Genomic DNA, 26,806 nt, shown 5'->3' with positions numbered 1-26,806 from the left:
TTGAACTTAGAAGGAACTAATATAAGGAAATTAATAATCTTATTTATCCAATGTATGCACCGTGTTCTGTATGAGCTAGACTCGATCACATACATCGCCGCTGTTGGCGCTGTATCGATATCGCCCACGAGTGACCCTGGCGAGTGCAAGGTCGTGCAGCCGGCATCTCAAACCCTACCGCGGGAATATGCATTGCAAAGACGCCGCAGTAAAATCAAGGTAAATCACTCTCTTTATTATTATTTTCATACCACATGCTTATATTTTATTGATAAAAGAATAACGGAACTAAGAATATAAACGTTGCTTGTAATTTTCAAGTCGATCGTGTAGAATTTGGTCTCAAACTTGCATGTCGATAGCGTGTCAACACTAGTTTAAAATCAATGTCATACGGCATTTTAAACATATGCAAACTTACCTATTTGGTGTCTATAATTCTCATTTGACATTTTGCAAAAATTCTATGATGTCTAAATATCCTTAGAATCGAAATAGTTTAGCTCTAAATGTCTGCGATTATGAATGAAATGATCCGCCGTGAACGTACTCTGATAGAAAATACGGCTAATTCATGTTTGGGTGCATGTACAAATGTCAATGGGCTTGCTTGCATAGCGTCTTCTGGCAACCCCGGTTGGAGGTTGGGCTTTTTTATTAGCCACCAGGGGGTGACCGACGCGTCTTTTACATTGGGGAAAAATCTTTTCTTTTCAGTTTAGGTAATTATTATTATTGTTAGGCCTAATTATGATTAACATTGTCTTTTATAATTATTATCATTATTATTATTAACATTATCAATGTTTTTGAATATTTTTTGATTAATTAATTTTTATTGATTTTTGGGGGGTGTGATTTATTTTTTGGGGGGAGGGGGATTTTCCCTGGGCTTTTTATTTGCCAGGGAGGTCAGAGAGTGGGAAAGTGTTTGTTTGTTTTTTATTTATTTATTTATTTATTTATTTATTTTATTTATTTATTATTATTATTTTTTTTTCCTTGGGGGGAGGGGATTTTCTCCGGGCTATTTATTTGCCAGGGAGGTCAGAGAGTGGAAAAGTGTTTGTTTGTTTTTATTTTTTCATTTTTTTTTTTTTTTGGGGGATTTTCATCGGGCTATTTTTTTTGCCAGGGAGGTCAGAGAGTGGGAAAGTGTTTGTTTGTTTATTTATTTATTTATTTTAATTTTATTTTTGATGGGGGGGGGGAGGGGGATTTTCCCTGGGCTTTTTATTTGTCAGGGAGGTCAGAGAGTGGGAAAGTGTTTATTTATTTATTTATTTATTTATTTATTTATTTATTTATTTATTTATTTATTTATTTATTTATTTATTTATTTATTTATTTATTTTCTTATTTTTTATTTTTTGTAAATTTTTTTTTTTTGGGGGAGGGGATTTTCCCAGGCTATTTATTTGCCAGGGAGGTCAGAGAGTGGAAAAGTGTTTGTTTGTTTTTCATTTTTTTATTTTTTATTTTTTTTTGGGGGAGGGGGATTTTCCCCGGGCTATTTTTTTGCCAGGGAGGTCAGAGAGTGGGAAAGTGTTTGTTTGTTTATTTATTTATTTATATTTTTTTTTGGGGTGGGGAGGGGGATTTTCCCCTAGCTATTTATTTGCCAGGGAGGTCAGAGAGTGGAAAAGTGTTTGTTTATTTGGGGAATTTTCCCCTGGATATTTATTTGCCAGGGAGGTCAAAAAGGTAAAAATTGGGTTCATGCTTCTAATTACAAATTTATGAAGTCATTGAAGTTGAGAAATTACTACGGTGAATTAGCCATGGTTGGTCACTAATAATCCTCCATGTACTATTAGTGATCTGTAGCCCAAGAAATTAATAAATTTAGATTAAAAAATATGCTGCACAGGCCCTTCTTTTGAAATAAAATTCAAATTACATGTACAATGTGTTTACTTATTATATTTATCATTTTCTTTTTAGAGATTTTTAAACCTTTTTTATGCTTCTGGGCCACTGGAAGTGATTTCCACTTGAGATGAAAGTACCATCCACTTTTGTCAGTGCTTGAGCTACTCTTAATCTACCACTCTACCACCAATAAGTAAGTCAGATTATTTATTTCTTGTTCTTGATGTTGCTTCTTTGCAGACTAGAATACTGCTTGCTGTGAGTTTTTAGACCTGGTTTTAGACTAGAAGTAGAAGTAGAAGCTAGTAGTAGATAGTTGTAGGCTTGTAGTTGTAGACTTGTAGTTGTAGTTTTAATAGTGTTTACTATTTACAAAGTGACAGGGAAAACAAAACCATGGCGGAGAGTGGAGAAAACATCCAGAAAGGTGTAATAGGACCAGAAGCAAACAAGGTAGGCATGGATACTGGGAACTTCATTGAAAGACTCATGGAATTAGAAACCACCCAAATAACAAACGGGCTCATGTTGGAAATATATGCATATGTGATGAAGAAAAAGGCCAAAAGTGACAAAAACAAATACTTCAAAGCATTTCATGACGCTATATGCACCAAGTTTGAAGATGATGGCCTATTGGATGCAACTCTGAGGAGATCAATACAAGTGTTAGCTGAAAGTGTAAGAAAATTAAAGAAAAACACAAAGACAGAAGAACAAAGAAGGAAGCCCGGACTTTTGTTAAACAGCCCATATAAACTGCCAAAATCATCAGGCACAAAACGAAGACAGGAAAGCTTTATAGATCATCATGGACTCAAACTGAGGAAAGTAGACTTACCAGAAAGTCCCACAAAAGAACAATTGAAGGTTGAAAATGACTTGTTGCATAAAGAAAACACACGGTTAAAAAACCAAAACCAAAACCTAAAAATCAAACTGCAGAACAGTAACAAAAAACTGAGGGAGATGTATGGCTCCATTAGGAGGGGTCAGCAGCCTAAGAGATTCTTTCAAGCATACAAAAGGAAATCTTCTGCTGCTGAGCGATGGAGGAAGAAGTGCGCTAAAGAGCAAGCAGAAAGGAAAAAAATACAGAGGATGAAGGAAAAACAACCCATTACTGTAGAGAGAGTGCAGTGCGGTGTCAGCACACGGGTGCATCAAATTACATCTGAAGCCCTCACAAGTACAATAACAATGCTAAAACAAAAAGATGAAGAAAACAAACATCTGGAAAACAGGGTTGAAGAACTTAAAGAGAGACTAACTGAGCAACCAGAAATAGACACAAAAATGGATGGCAAAAGATGTAATCCTAAAATAATACAAGCGTCAATGGAATTAATAAGTGCCGGTTTGGCAGAACATAAAATCTCGCATGCAATAAAGGTTAGTGTAGAGGCGGTGACAGGGCAGTCCTTCAAAGGAAATTTGCCTTCAAGGTCAACCCAATCAAGACTTCCTTCAGCAATGAAAGCCCTTGCTATGCGCAAGGTGGCTGAAGTGACAAAAGATACAACCGACTTGACGCTGAAGTACGACGGAACGACGGACAAAGACGGCAGACACGTGACGGAAATCGAAGTGGCGACACCAGAGCACACCTACTTGGTTGGACTTAGACACCAAGTAGGTGGAACTGCTGACTCTTATGTAAATACCATCAAGGACGCACTTCATGACGTTGATGATGCTGCTGAAAGGGTAGAGGGCAATCTCCTACAGAACGTTACTAATACAATGACTGACCGCCATGTGGTAAATAGTGCCATTGATGTACAGTTAGAAGACGCCAAGGGGGGAGAGATCAACAAGTTTCGTTGTTTCATGCACCCACTAGACTCTTTCCAAAAAGAATGCGATAAAGCATTGTTGAAATCAGAGGACCAAAATCTGCAAAAGAAGTATACCCATGTACCCTATCCACACAGAGGAGAGTCTATGACTCAAGCATTAATCCGATGCATTGACAAATTGTTTCATGACCAATCCATTGCCATCGGGCGCAGACCTCAGAAACTTCATCAGGAGCTGTGGGCAGGAATGTACTTTTCTTCGTTGGGTGGGAAACAAATTTAATATATTATTTAATAATGCATATTCATCATTTTTGTATAAAGAACACATTATCACATTCCTGACCAAGGTCAACCAATCCCAGAATAGGGCATCACTGGCAGTTGTTAATATGCTCAGAGGGCAGGAGTGCGATGCAGAACTACGGTGCCTAGGAATTCTAAGTAAATACCTCACCGGTCCTTGGCAAGCTGCAGCCATGAAGGATTGTAATATTTTGGATACTAACCAACTTATACAGCATGCAGACATTAAACTGAAAGAATGGATTGAAGATCCAACACCCCTACTCACAGGATGTGCAACTAACTGCTTCGGCGAAGAAGTCAACGAATGCAAGATCTGCCTCAAAGAGGGTGAAGTTGACGAACGCATCACAGAAATAATGCGGACGCTTTTAGATTCCATATCGGCAGTGATCCAGCGGCAACTGTCTGACCACTTGCTGGGAGGGAAATTTGCAGAACCATCTGATGTGCTGATCAAAGAGGCGAAATCATGCAGTAGCACCAATATTTCTGGGGAAAGGCAGTTCGCAAAAATGAAGAGAGTACAATCAAATGCCCCATCAACAATGATGACTAAAATCGAGAGCAAATCGATGTATGCAGCTAACAGGGTAGGACAGGATATGGCAAGGATGACAGAAGAGGAGAGGGAAAGGAATATCATATGGGCGGTGAAACAGGGAGCGAAGATACGAGTGACAGATCGGGAGAAGAATAGACAATACCAGGAAAAGATGCGTGAGAGGCTGAGAGAAAGGAGGATGGAGCAGGTGCAGAAGGAAGAAAAGGGAAGAGAACAGCTGGAAGGAGTGGTAGAAGGAGTTTATAGATACGGAGGATTATGGTTAACAGAGGAGGACATGTATCATCAGGTATCATCATTAAGCGAAACTCGTAAAAAGGAAGCGATCAAATCTCAAATTAAATTTAGGACTCAAGTACTTCATTGTGATGCTGTCAAAATAGCACTTTCTAAATTATCTTCACTACAACTCCAGGACCAATTCACACAGATTTTAAGATCACCCATTCCACAGGACAGTCAAATAATTCAGGATATATTTGAACAACCAGAAAAACTTATTGAGCGCAAGATTCGTCAGAAATTTGAGGATCAAAATACAGCCTTTGAGACGCTCTACACTGGAACGATTGTAGCTATAGAAGAAAATCAACATGCACAAAAAGAATTCAAAATTGTATACGATGAAAATCCAGAAGCTCCCTGTTACCAAACTATACAGGAAGTTGTGGTGGACATTGCAGCAGGAGACATCATTGTTTAAATTGTTCAGTGGTAAAGTACAATTTAAACTCAAAATGTATTCAACAATTTAATCTCAAAATGTATTCAACAATTTGTTTAAACTCAAAATGTATTCAACAATTTAAACTCAAAATGTATTCAACAATTTAATCTCAAAATGTATTCAACAATTTGTTTAAACTCAAAATGTATTCAACAATTTAAACTCAAAATGTATTCAACAATTTAAACTCAAAATGTATTCAATTCTATTGAAATCAATATTCTATTGTTGACACAGATAAAGAAAGTTTAAGTCCAGAGTCCTTTTTATGGACTCCTTATTCAACTTGTGACTTTTTATAATTAAAGCCTATGGGACTCAAAGCCAGCTCGATTTTGACATGCCAATTATGTCATGCCTATTTTGTCAACCAACTTATGACTTTACTTCCAAATTTTGTCCTGAGTCTATGGAACTCTTTTGCCAATCTGTGTCTTCTATTGCCAATGGGACTCTGCGCTAGCCTGATTTTGACTCGCCAATCATGTCTCGCCAACTTGACTCGCCAATTATGACTCGCCAATTATGACTCGCCAATTATGACTCGCCAATTTTGTCTTCACAACTATGTCATTTCAAACTTGCCTGTGCTGCCCTTATGGACGATACTATTACTATTGTTTTTAAAATTGTTTATTTAGTTTGCTGTACAATATATGCACCTTCACACAGCTGTGACAGGGAACTTGAAGGGGTGTGCTTGTTTATAATAGGCGGGATATCCTTGATGATTCTGATTCTGATTACATATGCATTGTGATATAGATGTGTGATTGAATTTTCTATACAAGCACCTGGATCTTAGGTGAATGGGCTAAATGTGTTCCTTTATAATTGTAATTCTCAAAATTAAATATATCACAAATTCAACTTACGATTTAAAAATCGTTACGCATAAAATGCAGTAAAAATATATCCAGAGCAAACAGCAATGGCCGCTAATTAGTGTATTGAAAACGAGAGGAATCGCCGTACTATCACAGCTATTTTTGACACGAAGATATAGGGATGATGACGCTGTGCACTAGTCCAGCCTGCTGCCTTACATCACCCCGGGTCGACCGTTGCAACGGTGTGGCACTTGCTAGTGTAACAAGCTGATTTTGTTCGTTTGTTATACCAATGAATTACTTCTCTGCTTAGTACATGGAATGGATTATAAACTTTGATGAACTGTAGAATTGGCCAAATGTTTTCTTGACCTGTCACTTGTAAAGTAAATACAAACAATATTAGCTAGCTAATAAAATTGCTAACTTGCAAGTCTACACTATGTGCAAGGTATAATCATGGTACAACAGATCATCCTGTACATCCATTCCATCATCCTGCACTTCATTTCATCTCATATACATCCACCATCCTGCAGTTCATTTTGGCACCAAATACCAGTCTCATCAGTCACCATCACCATATCATCCTGTACACCAATCATGCTGCATTCCATTTCATACTCACCTGAACCATGCAATCTCCATGTCAAATATGTATACATGTAAGTTTTAGCTTTGCTTTGGTTGAATGTTATAAATAAATAAATAAATAAATAAGTAAGTAAACTGTGTGCTGTACCCTCTTTACATCCTAATCATGCAAAAGCTTTCTCTTTCTTTCTTCTTTTTTCCAGAAACAGAATATAAAAAAAGAAGTCCTTAAAGAGTTTACTAACATTTCTCCTTTTTTCAGAATCTTTCTTATGCAGCTGAGTACTTGTGAAAGAGAAGTCCTAAAATTCAATTGCTGGTACATCATGACTAACATTTTCACCTCTTTTTTTTCCTTCTTTTTTCCAGAAACAGAATTTAGTAAAAGAGAAGTCCTTAAAGATTTGACTAACATTTCTCTTTTTTTCAGAATCTTTCTTTCGCAGCTGAGTATTTGTGAAAGAGTAATACTAAAATTTAATTGTTGCAATATCATGACTAACATTTTTTTTTTTTTTTTTTTTTTTTTCAGAAAATTGTTAATTGAAGGAGCACAGTTCTATGGAACTACTTTGACCTGATTGACACATTAATTGTGATAGTATGAAGAGACTTTTTGCTGGAAAGATAATTAAAAAGGTTTGTATAGTGTAAAAAAAGAATAATTCAAAAACACATTTTCATATTTTTAAATGAGACATTAGCCATTGTACTTTAGACTTATTATAAACACACATTACACTCTATATTTAAATTTTGCAGGAGCTAAGTTCTCTGAAATATCTGAAGAACCTCTGAAGGAGCACAGTTCTATGGAGCTACTTTGACCTGATTGACACATTTATTGTGATAGTATGAAGAGACCTTTACCTGGAAAGATAATTAAAAGGTTTGTATAGTATAAAAAAAAAAGAATAATTAAAAAAACACATTTTCATATTTTTAAACGAGACATTAGTCATTGTACTTTGACTTATTATAAACAAACATTACACTCTATATTTTAATTTTGCAGGAGCTAAGTTCTCTGAAATATCTGAAGAACCTCTGAAGGAGCACAGTTCTATGGAGCTACTTTGACCTGATTGACACATTAATTGTGATAGTATGAAGAGACTTTTAGCTGGAAAGATAATTAAAAAGGTTTGTATAGTATAAAAAAAGAATTATTAAAAAAACACATTTTCATATTTTTAAATGAAACATTCGTCATTGTACTTTGACTCATTATAAACAAACATTACACTCTATAATTATTTTAATTTTGCAGGAGCTAAGTTCTCTGAAGTATCTGAATAACCTCTGAGGCTGAAATGAAAGATAAAAAAAGGTTAGTTAATAGTTAGTACCCACATTTGTAAAAGTGATTAGTTTGACCAGCTTACAAATACATTGAAATTGTTGATACTTCATGACATAACTGCGAATAAATTACTGCTCAATATTAATTTTTTTTCTCCTTTTTTTCTCAGGAATTGTGGAACACCCAAACAGATGTAGCATCAATACTAAATAGTGCTAGAAAGAGTGCAACAATAAATACTACATGAATGGTGGATGTTGATAAATCTCTACCTGTGAATGACAGACAACATTCAAGTTTTAAAGAGGTCAAAATTTAGAATCGAAATGATTTTGCATGAAAATCAAGGTAAACCAATGCATAAATCAGCATTCTGTGTTTAACAGCAAGTGAGACATGGCAACATGGAAATAGTTGGGCATGATGTAGGCTATATTGCAGCTAAAATAGAGAGAAAAACACTGATTTGCTTGTTATCCAACTTGACATGCAAAATTCTTCATAATTTTCTTTTAAATCATGAAAACCCGAATTTGAGCTCATTTTATAACAATTTGTAAGATTGGGCGGAATTTCATACAAATTTGGGTGTTTTTGGGTGCTAAATGTACTTATTTGGCAAAGTAACACATTTTTAACCATTTTTGGCATATTAGGTGGCAAATTTTTACATGTTTTTCTTTGTTTTTACTTTCTTTCAGTTAGTTGGGTACATTCTATATAATACCATTATTGAAAAGTGAGGTAAACTTAATTTTTATGGCCCATTTCGTATGTTTTGGGCGGAAAATGGTCCAATTTTGGGTGCTAAATTAGTATTTCTGACAAAATACGCCATTTTGATGCCCAGAAAGTATAATATTGTATTAAAAGTCAATTAAAATCCATGACATACTTATTTTACTTGAATTGGTGTACATTTTCCTTATTTATAAGTACTGAACTTGGTTCAAAATGGATTTTATCACCCCAAATACCACAAAACCACCAATTCTCAACTTATCGGACCAAAAAGGGGCGTGGCTTACATGGGTGTGGTAAGCATGCGGTCATGGTATAGCTCTCCATTAACTTGTTGATAGTGGTATTGATCAAATAAAATCTGTTTCAATTCATTTTATATCATTTTAAGTGTAAAATTAATACAATTTTAGCTAGTACAAACAGTGTTTTTTCCATGAATTCCATGAATTTCTCATACTATGGGGATTTATGGACACACTTTTCAGTACCAAGCCTGTATTGTAGAATAGGGCCATTTCACGGCACTTAAATTGCCATATCTCCATTATTCCTGACCCCAGTGAGCTGGTTGACCCCTCATTTTAAAGGGAATTTTAAGACCTTTCCAGCTGAATCATTTTTGTCCTGATTTGAATAGTTTGAAATTTTTGTGAACATGCCTATATGAGCTATCACCAGCTGATCACACGTATAATAATCGATCAATGTTGAATGGCAGCAGGGCCTATAGACTAATAGTTAATAATAGTTTATACATTCAATGAATTTACCTAAATTGAATAGTGCATACGCATATCTTTTGTTATTACTGTGAGTATTGTTATCATTATATTATTACTATTCTTGTTAATATTATTAGGCATATTATTATTATTATTATCATTATTATTATTATTATTATTATTAAAAAAACTGTGGGGTTTTTTGTTCATAGCTCAGACTATTTATTATTGTTATGTTAAGTGTATTCTCTTTTTTCCTGCTATTTATGTATTTATTATGTAAATTCATTCATAATTAAAAGAAAAAACGGGCCCATGGTCAGAACCTGAATCCAGTCCAAAATCAAAACCACAAAAGGGTATAAATATAAAAGAAAATATCCGAAATATGTCTCACCTTGTGAAACTTATAAAAACCTGAGAAAGCGAAACATTTTATGATACATATATTATATATATCAAAACACTACTTTCTTCAACGTGTCTAAGGAAACTATACGTGTTTCCCAAAATATACTACTCTTTTCTTCTGAATTAGAATAGTAGTATAGCTTTATATGGTCATGTTGAAGAAATCTAATACTACTCATATCTCTCAAACTTAGTAGTATTACTTCAGACATGCATATAAAATTGTCTTTATTTAAATAAACCATCTAAATATCACAGGCTTTAAAGCCTATTTTGTTTCAAATCCTTCAAAACATTCAAATTCTTTCCAAATTTCCAAAACAATCTTCTACTCAACCAATTGAACACTTCGCTGTCTTTTAGTAAAAATGTCTGCGTCAGCAGAACTAAAATTGTAAATTAACACTAAAAACAACAAGGTCACTTGAGGGTCGGCAGGCCGAGGCAGCGACTCCATACGACAACTAAACACTCCAAGTGAGTTTGTTTTATATAGGCCCCTTCAGAGGGCTAGAAAGATCGGTAAACCGCTAAAGCCCTAATGCAATCTCTAGCCTCTAGAGCTGTTACAAAGTTCCCACTCATAACGGTAATCAACTTGATTTGATCCAATTTAGGACATTCTGAAAACCGTTGCTAGAAAGCATACAGCTAGCAAGACGTGTTTTGCCAGCTGTATGCAGGCTGTTAAGCAATAACACGTTTCTGGAATCTTTTCCTTCGTCAGTTGCCTGTATATGTAGGTCTAGATTTTTCTTATGACCCATGCTTAGAATTCAACATAAATAAATTCGACATGTCGAATCTATGTACCTTTTCTGTACATTAATAAAAGACCAAGTATAGCAGTACAAATATCCATCTCGGATCTCTCGTAGGTGCGAAAGCTATTGTAAGCTCATATATACGACTACCATCTCTGGTTTTTCGTACCATATTACTAAAAAGCCTACATGCATAAAACTTGGCCTATAAACACTTTAGTTTGATTCCGTGAAATCAAACCGCACGAATATCCTCTCGGATCTCTCATGCAAGTGTGCATACATTAATATACAACATAGAATCGAACTCGGATCCATGTCTCGTTATCCAAATTAAGAAAACCGGTGGGCTCTTATTGAGTACAAAAACCATTTCTGGACTTTTGTATGATTTTAATGGATAACAACATCCAATCTTGTTGAATTCATTTTATCTGAAGCTCGAATTAAAGCTTTCTTTATATTTTAAAAAATCACATTCCAACTGAAACTAAAATCAAGCCCATGTTACTTCAATGAAGTCAGAATGTGATGTGCAACTCTCTCTTGTGTAGTGCGACCATGGCCTATGTGTAAACACTTCAGCCAATCCAAATATCGACCACACCATGCACGCACAAGTCACGTGCAAAGCACAAATATCCATTACGGATCTCTCATGCTATTCAGACTATTGTATTGTTACTATACAATAGTATAATAAATGGAAATAAACAACCACCATCTTAATTAGGCATATTGTCTGGCGTTTTTTATGACTTGATAGAAAGACAGTCACCGCCTTAAATATCGTGGGAATGATAAACTTTTTGAGAAAATTCAAAATTTGGCTTTCCATTTAACTTAATGGTGCCATTTAAAAATTTAAATTTCTTAGCATAGACTCAAAATTCGTGCCTATACCTCGGTCAGCTAACTTGCCTCCCGGTAATATAGTTATAAAGCCCAGGTGCACTAAAAGTGCTCTCTGTGCCTCGACTATACCTTAAAATAGGCCAGTCGGGTTTAACATGCACTTCCAAGTTCAAAAAGGATGTGATGACTTCATGACTGTCAAGTTCACAAAGTATATTTTTGTTCTACGAAACTATGTGTTTGGTTGGAAAAAGAACCGCATTGAATAGACGGCAGAAGATCTAAAGAAACTACCAATCATTTATTTCAATGCTAAGTACCCACGCTATCGTGGTCGGCAGAAATAGTCAATCTCTTATCGATTGGACTTTTCAATGGCGACTTAATATGCAAATTAGGTACGCCTTCTTACAAAGGATGGTTCATAAAGACACAATTCGTTTTTTAGAAATATTTTTTTCAAATTTAAAAGTTGTTAAATTAAATATTAATACAAATTGGTACATAATAGGACATGTAAAGGCCTCGTATGAACCTTCAAATCACAAAATATCCAAAATAACTAAACACAACCCTTTATGGAATATCATTTGAAACTTTCAACGAGGATAGACTATCCACAGACCTGAAAAAGGTCCGTGTGCCCATACTATCTGTCCCTCCCGTTGACCCTCAAGTATGGCTGCGTACCACAGAGAGATACCGCTACAAACCGGGGTAAAATATACAAAATTAAAAGAAAAAACGGGCCCATGGTCAGAACCTGAATCCAGTCCAAAATCAATTAACCCAGAGCCATGGAACGACATGTAGTTATGTTATTTTTAATAAACCCAAGCAAACCTACATGAAAAGAGAAACTTGGCCCCCCGCTTGGCACTTTTGTCGTCTTAAGCAACTTGTGAGAATTGATATGGGAATATTCTAAGGATAATCCTGGGGATTAAGCCCTTATATCAGTTATCTTCCTGCGCGTGTATCGACTTTAATTTGTTTCCCATTGTCATACCTGGATGCACACTGACCACAGAATGTTCAGTTTCTTTTTATTTGAATTCGTTGTTTGGAGGTTTTGTTTTGAAGGACCATTGACTATGAGAATATCCAATTTAACAATTTTGAAGTCAACTTTTCAAAAATCGCCCAATATTTAATGGATTTCACGGGTGAGATTTTCAAAGTAGCCATAATGTCGCGAAATCGCGGGAGCACTTTTTTTGTCGCGGGACGGAAGTCAAAAGTCGCCCAATTGGACGACTAAAACTGGCTATAAAGTTATATGTATATAGATTCCACTGATTGAAAGAGTTCAACTTCCTGTAACCATTCGCCTAACGGCTATTGTTCCTACTGTATAACATGACATTGCACTAAATCTAATTACCTCATCAAGTGGACAATACAAAAATATTGCCATGATCCTTCCCTAGTGCCTATATGCAGACATATTTGATGCTATTATCTTTTATCTCTATCTTATAAATAATATAACATACTATCCACATAACAGATACATGGTTCCCATAAAAATGTACTAATTTTGTTAGATGAACAACTAAGTAAATAATAATAAATAAATAAACAAACAAAATAAATAATAAATACATAAATTATAATAATTATAAATAAATAAACAGCCTATAGATACATAAACAATACACAATAAATACAATAACAGGAAGAAAGAGAAGAAATACACTTTAGCTTAATGGTCCAGGCTAATATCAACAACAACAAAAAACAAAGTAAACTCCTCAACAAAAGTTTGGAAAGTTTTTTCAAGTACCTGTATCTCCAATTATTGGTGACATATTCATATCTTGTTGCATATCAATGGATAGCTACAATACTCCCCTTTACAATGACAACCCATTTGAAATATTGCCATGATCCTTCCCTAGTGCCTATATGCAGACATATTTGATGCTATTATCTTTTATGTCTATCTTATAAATAATATAACATACTATCCACATAACAGATACATGGTTCCCATAAAAATGTACTAATTTTGTTAGATGAACAACTAAGTAAACAAAATAAATAATAAATACATAAATTATAATAATTATAAATAAATAAACAGCCTATAGATACATAAACAATACACAATAAATACAATAACAGGAAGAAAGAGAAGAAATACACTTTAGCTTAATAGTCCAGGCTAATATCAACAACAACAAAAAACAAAGTATAATAATATAAATAATAATAATAAAAATATTAATAATAATATAATGATAACGATAGGGCTACCCCGGTAAAATAACAAAATAATAATACTTTTAATAATAATACCAGGCGTAATACTGATTACTGAATTAGAATCATCCGTGTAGGGGGCCTACACGCACTGTTCAATCATCAATAGGTAAATTCATTGCACTATTGCCATTCAACATCGATCGATTTTTATACGCGTGATCAGCTGGTGATACTGATACATGTAGCTCATACAGAACACGGTGCATACATTGGATAAATAAGACTAATTTTAAATAAAGATTAATTTCCTTATATTATTTCCTTCTAAAGATCCTAAACAATTATTATATTCATATGCAATCTTTTTACTGTCACGCTCAAAGAACGCTACAATAGCGTTTTAACATTAGGGGATGAAATGTCAGGGGATGAAAATGCGAGGGGATGAAATGTCCAGGGGATGAAAATGCGAGGGGATGAAATGTCCAGTTACCATCAATGTATATCGATAAAAATAGGATCAAGATCGTGGATGAGCTATGGCGGCACCCTTTAATACTTTACGATTCAGCCAGGTTCCTGGATTCAGCAGCAGGATCTCATGTCTCTCGAAATAATAATAATAATAATAATAATAAAATGATGATAATATTATATACTATAATAATACAGGACTTTTTTTAATTAAAGAAATTATAAACATTTTAAAAATATACATTTATATATATTTCGTAACATATATAGGCCTAGTAATATCCCGCACAAACAGCATGAATATTATAAACTTGTCATACAACTTGAAAACCTGCATGAGACGAACATCTCAGTTGAAAACGTTTATGTGGTTAAAAAAAAAAGCAGGATATTAAATCTTAAGTGTTTTCAAATTTATAGAAATAGTAAGATTTCTTCTTAATTTAGTAATACGTATTTTATTTATTTTCATATATTTAGTGTAGCAATATTATTATTGTTATTACTTTATATATGGTCGCATGTCATAAGTTGGGTATGCAAAAAGGGTGGAGGGATTACACTTTTCTGAAAATTGTGATACAAAATTGATTGGCTTTCCGTAACCCCATATCCTACAGCAGTGGTTGATACCTCATTTTAAGCCTAATTTTATACTCTTTCAGTCTACTGAAGCATATAATTATACATCATTCAGTAAAAAAATCACATCAGTTGAAATGAAAAATGCCAGGGGTGGAGGAGCAGGCGGATGTGGAGCAGGCGGATGCGGGAGTGTGTGCATAGGGCCTATGTGAAAATTCACATGTCAGCATGTCAAAACTACTGGTTACTTTTTTTATTTTTTTGGGAATGATGTATTGACATCTTTGAATGTTGAATTTATACAACTAAAACAATTATCGACTACTTATAGGAGCACTACACCCCATGATATATTTTAAGACTAATTTTGCATTTTCTCAAAAATAACTACACACTGGTAAAAAAAGTTATGTATATTATAGGGGCCAGGAATCCAATTACCTCACTGAAATTTCAGTGATTCAAGACAAGTGATTGATCTAAATATGTTAAGAAATGAGGTACATTTTATCGGTACCTCTTTTCTTATCATAAATAACATACTGCTTGTATTGAGTCACTGAAATTCCAGTGCAGTAACTGGATTCCTTGCCCCTATAATATACATAACTTTTGTTACCAGTGTGCTGGTATTTTTTGAGAAAAATGCAAAAATAGACACAAATTTATCAAGGGGTGTAGTACCACCTTAAAGGGTATTATGTTCCATTTTTTTCATTTTTATTTTCATTTTTAATGAAATCCTAGTTGAATTTCAGTATTTTAGCAACATGATAATGTACGTTTCTCTTCTTGATATTCATTTCCTCAATAATTGAATAACCGTCTCGCTATTTACTCGTAAAAAGGTCATTGACCTTCACAATGTAATTAACAAACGTACAATTATTTCAAATAGTTCATTTGAAGCATTGATGTATTGAGAACATATCCTCCAAATCTGATGACATTCTTGTATAAAATAAAAATTTTAGAGTCATTTTTATAATTGAGGTCCGATGTGTGAAAAATGCATTTGAAAATTGAGATTTACATAGACACCTGTGTATTAATTAATTAGTAATTAAGCATTATCTCAAAAATTAAGTATGTGTTAAGGTTAAAAATTGTGTTAATTATTAGAGGTTGTCAATATATACAACATATCAAAAAATAAATTTTTTGTCATTTTTGACCATGTAATGGAAATTGTACCCAACTTATGACATGCGACCATATTGTTTTATTCCATTTTGAATTATGTTCAGCTATATGGTCTTTCACATTAAAATATAGATTATGTGGTCTATACTAATTACTATAGGCTATAAATAAATGGCCAACTTTATAACATAAAGTTTGTAAGACAAGTTATATAAAAGTTAAGTATATATTTTATATTATTGATGATGATGATGATGATGATGCTTGTAGCCAATATTATTTATTTTTTATTTATGTAGGTCTATATTTTGTGGTAGGCCTAATGAAATAAAACATGAATGAATTGTTTTAACATTGTGATAACTTTTTATTGTTATAATTATTAATTTTTATTTCATTTCAAATTGTAATATTTTTATATTTTAATATTTAACTTTTATTCCATGCAAGTTTATGCGCACGAGTTAAACTTGGTCAATTTCGCACAGTGGTGCTCTGCCATGCTGATCGATTTGCCGTTGGTGGGATAATTGCATATCGATTGGATTGATCATGGATAAACGTATTGGTGATGTCACTGGCTTTAAACTTTGGCGGACAATAGAATAACCATTGATTGACAAGGTTACCCCTGCGTCCCCTAGCCGCTTGTGTTCCTAGACTGAAATTTTGCGTAGAACACGCTCCCGTAGTCCACTTTAATTAAAAATGTGCCCAAAGTGCTCTTTCCGGGGGGTGCTCCTACAGTGGGGGTCAAAATTACTAAAAATGTATTCTAAGGCCAATGGTGGTGATTTTGGTGTCTAAATATATGTTTATGGACATGAGAAAGTCATTTAGACAGTTTACGAAATCCAAAATGGCTTCCTTATGTTCCAAAATTCAAAATGGCGGCCAAAATGGTGAATTTTTGCCAAACTTATTTGAACGGCTTTATCAGACCGATGGTGGTGATTTGAGTGTCTATGAATATGTCTGTGGACATGAAAAAGTTATTTACATAGTTTTTCAAAATTCAAAATGGCTGCCTTATACAAAAAATTCAAAATGGCCGCCAAAATGCCGAAAACTTATTTGAACGCCGCTCTCGGCCCGATGGTCGTGATTTGGGTGTAGGTATATGTTTGCAGACATGAAACAGTCATTTATATTGCTTATAAAAATCCAAAATGGCTGCCCTATGCCCAAAAATTCAAAATGGCGGTCAAAATGTCGAATATTAGTCTATATCATTTGAACGGCATTTTCAGGCCGCTGGTGGTGATTTTGGTGTCCAGTTATATGGTTGGGGACATGACAAAGTCATTCAGCTAGTTTACAAAATCCAAAAATGTTGCCCTATGGTTCAAAATTCAAAATGGCGGCTAAAATAGTGAATTTTAGTAAAAATGACTTGAAAGATATTCTTAGGCTGATGGTAGCGATATTGGTGTCTAGGTATGTTTCTGACATATGGGCTATAGTGTACATGACCAAGTCATTTAGATAGTTGATGAAATCTAGAATGGCTGTCCTATGCTAAAAATCAAATGGTGGCCAAAATTGCAAATTTTATATTGATTTTATCTAATTATCATATAGACACCCCAGCTCTTGGGTTTAAATTTTTGTTTTAAATCTAAAGTCGCCGTGTTACAATATAATCACTTATAAATGGAACATAGATGCCCAAAATATTCAAAATGGCGTCATTAAACCAATTGTTAATACTAATACTAACTAACACTATAAGGATCACATTTGATGTCCATTGATCTATTATGATTTAAAAAGGTAGTCCAAAGACGATTGAAAATGTTGTATATCCCGTAAAATGTAAACTAGTTCTATCTCTAAACCTGGGCACTTGAAGACCTTGGCGGTCATAATATGAAACATCATATTATGGAAATCATTATAACTCAATAAGTAAAGTGATAAGCCCTAGAACTAAGCAGGGAGTTGTACCACCCCAAAGGTTTTTCATCCACCATAAAAAAATTTTTTTTAAATAACCACACACGCGTATTTACGTCCAAACGACTTCAGCTAATCGTAGATCCATCAATTGCGCTCATTTTACTGATAAAATGTTTGCCCAAGCATCTTACCCGGGGGGTAGGACCGACCATCAAAGATGGCCATGGGGTGGTGAGGAGGTGAGGCCCATCATGATTTTCATTTCACTCTTGTAAAATTATTCCAAGATATATTGACTTTTTACTTGTTAATTAGGTTGAAATATTCATTTCCTTTTATATTTATGAGAAAATTCGGTGAAAATCGCACTTTAGATTTCAAATCGTAGATTTTTTTGGCCGAATCTATTTTGCCTATACTTTTGTAGATAGCCAAAATTTCCCAATTTTACAAGGGTGTGCTCACATTATGACGTCATAGCGATATTATGACTGAGGAATGTAGACTTGTTTTGGAATTACTGGAGAGAGTAGACCTATAGCTATACTTTGGTACCAAATATAACGGCATATAACGTTTGTAATTGAAAGTCCGTGTTACAAAATATGGCTCAGTAGTTCTAGGGTTAAACTTACACACGTTTCCACTTTTGATCTGTTATGAGTGAAATTAATGTGCTAAAAGTGGTAACTATTGTTTATCATCTATCCTTGCTCAATGGATACTCACCTTTATCAGAAGGATATCAGGTCTTGGTCAATATTATTACCAAACAAGCGAATGTGATGGCTTTCTTACAGCTTCTAACAAACGGCGGCCTTCGCAGCTTCATACTAACTCCAAGGAACAGTCGCTATATACCATCATGGTGATAGCGGCATGAGGAAGAAACGCCTAAAAGTTCACTCCCTAGCAAAGGCTCCTTGACCATGCAGAAAATCCACGAAATGTCATATCCTGCGAGTAATATTCGTCGCAAATGGCATTGTTAACTGCTTTTATGATTTGTATAAACAGATATATCCCCTCAACTACGGCTGGTTGCTTGAAAACGGCATCCCTGGACTCATTTTAACTCATAACAAATCAAAAGTGGAAACATGTGTACGTTTTACACTAGAACTGGGAACCTGGGAGCCAAGGGAGAACAGTGCCAGTGCATTGATTGGTCACCCCAGGTTAAATATATGCCCCTAATTTTAAATTGTATTGGGTACCAATGTATAGCTATGGGTCTCGTCTATCCAGTGATACCAAAAGAAGTACAAACATTCCCCACATAATATCGCTATGACGTCATAATGTGAGCACATCCTTGCAAAATTGAATATATGAATGCATAATGCTTATACATAGGCCTATCATATGTATAAAAGTTGAACCCAAATCAACCCTCTACGTGGGTCTATTAGCATGTGATATCCAAAATGGCCTATACCCGGCATATATGATATACATTTGTTTTTTAGTTTTCTCAAAATCACTTTCGATGGACTTGGGTGGGTTTTGTATTCATGTATTCAATTCTGGTTATTTACAAAAGTATAGGCAAAATTGATCTTAGGTTACCACTATCGAAACTCAGTATAGGCTTCCTTAACCCTAACCCTCCTGAATACTACAAAATACTACTTGATATATGCGCTGTTCGTGCATGCATCCCACGTGATGCGATGACGCAATCGCCCTAAGTGATAAATAGGCACGGTTTCGCTGGCCAGCGAAGCCCAAGACCCGTGGCAAAGTGTCGCCGACCGAGTGCTTGGCATACGAGGGGTCTCGGTTCGAATCCCACCCAGAGCAAACAACTTCTTTCCTTCTTTTCTCTCTTTATTCTTTCCTTCTTTCCCTTCCGTCGCCAAATAGCCCTTAGAGCGCACATGATGGATCTACGATTAGTTTAAGTCGTTTGGGCGTAAAGACGCGTGTTTTTTTTTATTGTGGCGGATGGAAAACCTTAGGGGTGGTACAACTTCCTACGTAGTTCTAGGGTTAATCACTTTCCTATTGCGTTATAATGATTATTATGTTTCTTATTATGGCCGATCTTCAAATACCCCAGTTTAAAGATAGAAATCGCTTACCTTTTACGGGATATACAATAGTTAGCCACCTTTTTAAATCATAATAGATCAATGGACATCAAATGTTATTATTTGGTTAATGGCGCCATTTTGAATAATTTGGACATCTATGTACCAATTACAAGTGATTATATTGTGACACGACGATCTTAGATTTAAAACAAAAATTAAGCCCAAGAGCTGGGGTGTCTATATGATAATTATGTGAAATCAATATAAAATTTGCAATTTTGACCACCACTTGAATTTTTTAGCATAGGGCAGCCATTTAAGATTTCATCAACTAAATGACTTGGTCATTTACACTATAGGGGCCTATAATATCAGAAACATATACCTAGACACCAATATCGCTACCATCGGCCTAAGAATATCTTTCAAGCAATTTTGACTAAAATTCACTATTTTAGCCGCCATTCTGAATTCTGGACCATAGGGCAACTTTTTTGGATTTTGTAAACTAGCTGAATGACTTTGTAATGTCCCCTAACATATAACTGGACACCAAAATCACCACCATCGGCCTGAGAATGCCGTTCAAATGATATAGACTAATATTCGACATTTTGACCGCCATTTTGAATTTTTGGACATATGGCAGCCATTTTGGATTTTAATAAGCAATATAAATGACTGTTTCATGTCCGCAAACATATACCTACACCCAAATCACGACCATCGGGCCGAGAGCGCCGTTCAAATAAGTTAGAATAATTTTCGGCATTTTGGCGGCCATTTTGAATTTTTTTGTATAAGGCAGCCATTTTGGATTTTGATAAACTATGTAAATAACTTCTTCATGTCCACAGACATATTCATAGACACTCAAATTACCACCATCGGCCTGATAAAGCCGTTCAAATAAGTTTGGCTAAAATTCACAATTTGGCCGCCATTTTGAATTTTGGAACATAAGGAAGCCATTTTGGATTTCGAAAACTGTCTAAATGACTTTCTCATGTCCATAAACATATATTTAGACACCAAAATCACCACCATTGGTCAGTCTAGAAACCGTATCAAACATAAAGTGAACACTATTTCCCATCCGCGCGTGAATGAGAGCCCGACTATCATGTCATGGCATGCTGCTAGTACAAGGAACTTATACGATGTCCTCATTCACAAACTGAGAATGGTCCGAATTTTGAGCCATACAAGTTTACGTGGTGAACTAGCATGCTGCCATGCACTTATAGTGGGAATTCCAATTGAATGAACGCAGCTTTCAATACTAGCGTGACGAATTTTTGCGTACACTGCGCGATGTACGCCAGCGTGTATACGTCGAACAACTGAATACATGCACAACGTACGGACCAATATATTTTTGTAAACATTTTAGGCCTATAACAAAATGTATATTTTCGTACAATTGTACGACTATCGTTTCTACCATAGGCTATGACCTATAAAAGTTACCTGTTATCAAAGAGTCCGCAAAAAAACTGGTCATCGCAAGTATCTTTGATGCTGAAAAGTCACGATATTCACGCAGGGACAGGCCGAAAACCTTACCTCGATCGTAAAATCCAGCCCATGCATGTCATAAATAATTCATTATTGTATTGTGTAAATGTCACTGCACTGATTGTGTCGACGTATTGTTAGGGAGCGATCGTTATTTATGGCAGGGGGGAATGGGTAAATTTAGGGGGAACACGACATTTTTTGTGGTCTTGAGGGGGAACCTGAAATTTTAGTTGAACCTGGAGGGGGGATTGTTAAATTTTAAATGAAGCAAATTGGGAAAACAAGGGGGAACGCGAAAATTTTGAGCGGACGCGAGGGGGAACGCGAAATTTTTGTCGATATTTTTGCCAAAACCCCCATTCCCCCCCCCCTGCCGTAAATAACGATCGGTCCCTTATTGCACCTGTTACAGCAGAAGTCATGCTGAATTTATACTCGATCGCTGGATCACCATGTGAATTCGCTAAATTAAAAAAAAAAAAACCTCTACGACCAGGTTGTTAAGCATCGAGCACGCTGACTGGCTTAGCAAATATCCAATTATTTTTGTAAACCAATCAGGTTAGACGTACTATACTGGCGGGTCACATTAATTCATACCGTAAAAGGCCGTCGCTTTCATTGATTGGCTAACGATTGCGATGAATGGTGTTTGCAACCAATCACAAAACGGGTTACAAATAAATAAGGCGCCCATCGGAAATTTTGTGTGACGTCATGCCACAAGGTAGCCGGAGGCTTCGCTTTTCTGCTAGCTTTAAAAGCGAGCGAGTGGTATAAAGTCAGTTTCACAGCTGTGATTTATGGAGCATATCATAAAATCTCTGAGCACATACACAGCGGATTTGACAGATAAGGCCGTGTAAAATTAATATTTTGGTTCTCGTCCCCTCCCGCCTCAATTTCTGGGATTTGTCAGATTTTTTTTTTTTTTTAGATTTTTCAATTTTTTAAGACTTTGGAATGATTTATGAAATCTTCATACATATAAATAAGTTTATTAGAGAACAAGCATCACTTCCAAGTCTTTTTGTTTTACTCTAGGGGGATAATCCCTCAGAATCTCACATTTGAAAAAAAAAAAAAAAAAGGGCCTCATCGTTTCCTCGAGCAGTCGAGCACTGTTGGAGAAGACCGAAAACTAACAATGCTAATTTTAATTGAAAAAAAAAAAAAAAAAAATAACACCTCCCTCCCTCATCAATTCATGAAAATCCTCTGGACGAGAACCAAAACATTAATTTTATACGGCCTAAAAATGACATTTGCAATTCTGAGCAACAGGATTCCATGAAATTGAAGATTATGTAAGTTATTCTACAGGATCGGTAATAATTAACAGCTGGTCTGCAGTATTTGAAGTGCATATTGAAGTTTGTAAGTTTGTGACTTCGTACGTATGTGCAATAGATATTACAGGAAGCTTAAATTGGCACGCTTTCCTGCAATTTGTCTGTCGCTTACGAAAGTTATTGGGAGTTCAGGGCACGTCACACCGAGTGTGACGTGACCTCGCTGGGCATAGCCAGCGTGTGCGACTGTGCGTGAGTTACGCGGAAGTGAATCCAACCATGCCAACGCACTCGTGATTGGATAGCATGCCATTGTTAGGGACAGGCACATTTGAGCGAGGGCGCTATTTATTTTACTTGATAATAAAGCCCTATGTAAATCTGCCATTTTGTGCCACTGAAAACACCATTTTTGGAGAAAATGATGAATAAAACCAAAATGAATCGTTTTCAGATGCTCTAGTTTGCATTGACAACAGTTGAACAGATTCAATGCTTTAGGAAGTATAATGCAACATTGACTTTGACACTTTTGAATATTTTTTTCTGTGAGATATGCTTTGGTGAAAATCACCGTTTTGGTCAAAAAAGGGGCATTTTTGGGAAAAAATGATATTTTGATCCAAAATTCATCTTCTGACAAAACATGTATGTACGTCATCCACCAGTGGAGCTCCTGCGCCCCTCCGCAGAACTTCCGGTAGTGGATGTTCTGCGCTCGGGGGCGCAGAGAATCCACTGTCGGAGTTGCTGCGCCCGGCGCAGTCCCTTATATGTAACGGTGGATCATTGTTGCGCTCGGCGCAGAACATCCACTGTCGGAGTTGCTGCGCCGGAAGCAAAATAATTGATTTTCTTATTATAATAACGGTGGATAATTTCTGTGCTCGGGCGCAGAACATCCACTGTCGGAGTTGATGCGCTCGGAAGCAAAATAATACACATTCTTATTAGGCCTATATTAATAAAATACTAGCGGGAGACCCGCGCTTCGCGCGGGTCCCCGCTAGTTGAGCAAACGGGAGCGGTTAGTAAACGGGAGTGGTTGGTAAACATGGTAAACGGTGATGATAATCATGGTGTCTTGGTGTAGATTATTCATCCAGTAAAGACATGATCATGTTAGCTTGATAAATATAATTATCCAGACCTGTGATAATGTTGTTAGGCCTACTCACTCAATCCCTCAGATTACTTTTGAAACAGCTCGTGACAGAATGATTGATTTTAACTTTATCCCAACAAACATAAAACATTAAGGTTAGAAGAGGTTGCTAGAAAACGTTTCAATTCCGGGTTATAATAGTATAAAATATGTAAGAAACATGTTTAAAAGTTGCAGCAAAACATTTCCGTATTTTTGGACTTTCAGCCACCCCCTAACATTTAACCTTTCGAGCTAATACTGAACAGTTAACGACTTATTCGGTCCCTGTTGGCTACATTTTAACATTCCCTCTGAAAAGTGGACTTTTTTGCAAATCTGTCACCCAATGACCCCCTTTTTCATCAGCTTCCTTACACCCAATGATCCCCCCGAAATGGCTTCAAGGCCTTTACTTTGACCAAGTTTCCAATTCTGAGTATAAAACATGTAAGAAACATGTTTAAAAGTTGTAGCAAAACATTATTTTGTGGACTTTCACCCAAACCCTAACATTTAACCTTTTCGAGCTAATACGGAACAGTTAACGACTAATTCGGTCCCTTTGGCTACATTTTAACATTCCCTCTGAAAAGTGGACTTTTTTGCAAATCTGTCACCCAATGACCCCCTTTTTCATCAGCTTACACCCAATGATCCCCCCGAAATGGCTTCAAGGCCTTTACTTTGACCAAGTTTCTAATTCTGAGGGGACACAACCCCCTGCACGGCGCGCGACACAATGGGGCTTCGTGGCCATAGAAGGTGGCGGCAAAAACTTCCGAGTGTGCCCCCCCCTTCCCAAATTTCTGGATCCGCCACTCACAGAAGAAGTCAGTCACATATCGCGCGTACACATAGTTAAGCCTCTACGCGGTAAGCCAACATTAAGTGCGTCCATACCATGCGCGGTAAAGCGCGTGAAACCATGGTGCCGCAGTGCGGCGCAGGTGCGTGACTCGCCACTTGACGCGCTTTGCTGTCATGACCTGACACATAAGGTTATTGACCTCAACGGCCTAGCAACAGACCATTTTTTTTTGTTATTTCCATAGTGATTGAATAGTTTTGCAAAAATGAACGTCAGATGGTTTAATGGCAATATGTACCCGATCAATGTACGAATAAATCAGAGCTGAAAGTCAAATCATCTCGGAGCCTGCTTCTGGACAAGATTTAGCGACTTCCTTTTATTTATATAGATACATGCGTATAATAACTAGTATTAGGCCTATTAAAATAGGCATGCATATAATAACTATAAATGGATCATTACTGCGCTCGGTCGCAGAACATCCACTGTCGGAGTTGCTGCGCTCGGAAACAAAATAATAGATTTTCTTATTATAATACTGGTGGATCATTTCTGCGCTCGAGCGCAGAGAATCCACTGTCGGAGTTGATGCGCTCGGAAGCTAAATAAATTATTTTCTTATTATATTAATACTATATTTTTTATTGTAATAGCTCTACGGGCCCCGACAGTGGATTTTCTGCGCCCGAGTGCAGAAATGATCCACCGTTATTATAATAAGAAAATCTATTATTTTACTTCCGAGCGTTAGTTACTCCAACAGTGGATGTTCTGCGCCGAGCGCAGCAATGATCCACCGTTACATATAAGGGACTGCGCCCGGGCGCATCAACTCCGACAATGGATTCTCTGCGCCCGGGCGCAGCAATGATCCACCGTTACATATAAGGGACTCGTCAACTCCGACAGTGGATGTTCTGCGCCCGAGCGCAGAAATGATCCACCGTTATTATAATAAGAAAATCTATTATTTTACTTCCGAGCGCAGTTACTCCAAAAGTGGATGTTCTGCGCCCGAGCGCAGCAATGATCCACCGTTACATATAAGGGACTGCGCCCGGGCGCATCAACTCCGACAGTGGATTCTCTGCGCCCGAGCGCAGAAATGATCCACCGTTATTATAATAAGAAAACATATTATTTTGCTTCCGAGCGCAGCAACTCCGACAGTGGATTCTCTGCGCCCCCGAGCGCAGAACATCCACTACTGGAAGTTCTGCGGAGGGGCGCAGGAGCTCCACTGGTGGATGACGTACATAACTCGACAAAAGGGAAACATGGTTTGACAAAAACTTTCATCCTTTTCACATAACAATTCCAGTTTACTTATTTGCTGGGAGTAAGCACTTTTTTGTTTTCGCTTGGGAAAAATCACTGTTTTTGCCTAAAATGGCCGAAAAATGGCAAAATTTGACCAAATTTAGCACAAAAATCACATTTTTACCACCTTAAAAATTTTCATACAAAATTTCACAGATGTGTTGGAAATGATAACATACATAATATTCAACAAAAATTTGATAAAATTACAATGAAAACAAAAAAGTGACAGGGGGGCACAAAAATTATCAAGTCCCCCCATGCACTCCTATGGTAAGTCTTATCAGAGAAATGGCCCAATGTTCCGACAGTAATTTCGTCATAACTTCACTTTGCAATACAGTAGAAGATTGGTTTTGGTGTCAAATTGTTTCTGAGAAGTTCTCTCTTCCAATAAACAACAATTCATGTTTAGAATTAATTTGAAATTTTTATGCCTGTCCCTAGCATTGTATCCAACTTCCAAGGTCGTGCGTTCGCGTTGTAGTTTGAAATACGCAATATACGATCGCGGTTGGATAGTGCAGCTGTTAAAAGCTGCGTTCATTCAATTGGAATTCTTACTATAGTATCCCAGGCAAACCTTAGTTAAAGCCATATTATAACATTTCTTTAAAAATAGATTAGTATTAATTTTCAATAAAATATTATCATTTACTGTCAGATATGTCCCCTTTTAATTTTTGAGCCGAACAAGTGAGGTAAAGCAAAGAAAATCGGAATTTACAACTAGCGCCAATGCATGTCACGCCGGCGGTTGTAATATGGTACTACCCTCTGGCATGTGTGTGTGTCCCGCACGCCGTGTACGTAGTACTGTGTTGACATCGCATGCGCGTTCGACTAATATTTCTATCGTAATAATAAAACGCTGATTC

At 36.2% G+C, this 26,806-nt stretch overlaps 1 protein-coding gene and 2 long non-coding RNA genes across 4 annotated transcripts in view; all 3 read left to right on the top strand.

The window, feature by feature from the left end:
* Positions 1-26,806, top strand: part of LOC140144296 (phosphoribosyl pyrophosphate synthase-associated protein 2-like) — a 91,327-nt gene that overhangs the window by 558 nt on the left and 63,963 nt on the right. The window lies entirely within an intron of this gene.
* LOC140144292 (uncharacterized) lies at positions 123-7,575 on the top strand. Its single transcript, XR_011857862.1, has 4 exons — positions 123-219; positions 1,945-2,065; positions 7,226-7,332; positions 7,456-7,575. It is a non-coding gene; the product is annotated as an uncharacterized lncRNA (long non-coding RNA).
* Positions 7,704-8,507, top strand: LOC140144294 (uncharacterized). The gene is made up of 3 exons (XR_011857863.1): positions 7,704-7,836; positions 7,964-8,023; positions 8,166-8,507. It is a non-coding gene; the product is annotated as an uncharacterized lncRNA (long non-coding RNA).

This window comes from Amphiura filiformis, unplaced genomic scaffold (genome assembly GCF_039555335.1).
Source record: "Amphiura filiformis unplaced genomic scaffold, Afil_fr2py scaffold_48, whole genome shotgun sequence".
In the NCBI taxonomy this organism is placed as follows: domain Eukaryota; kingdom Metazoa; phylum Echinodermata; class Ophiuroidea; order Amphilepidida; family Amphiuridae; genus Amphiura; species Amphiura filiformis.
This window is presented reverse-complemented; position numbering and strand designations above follow the sequence as displayed.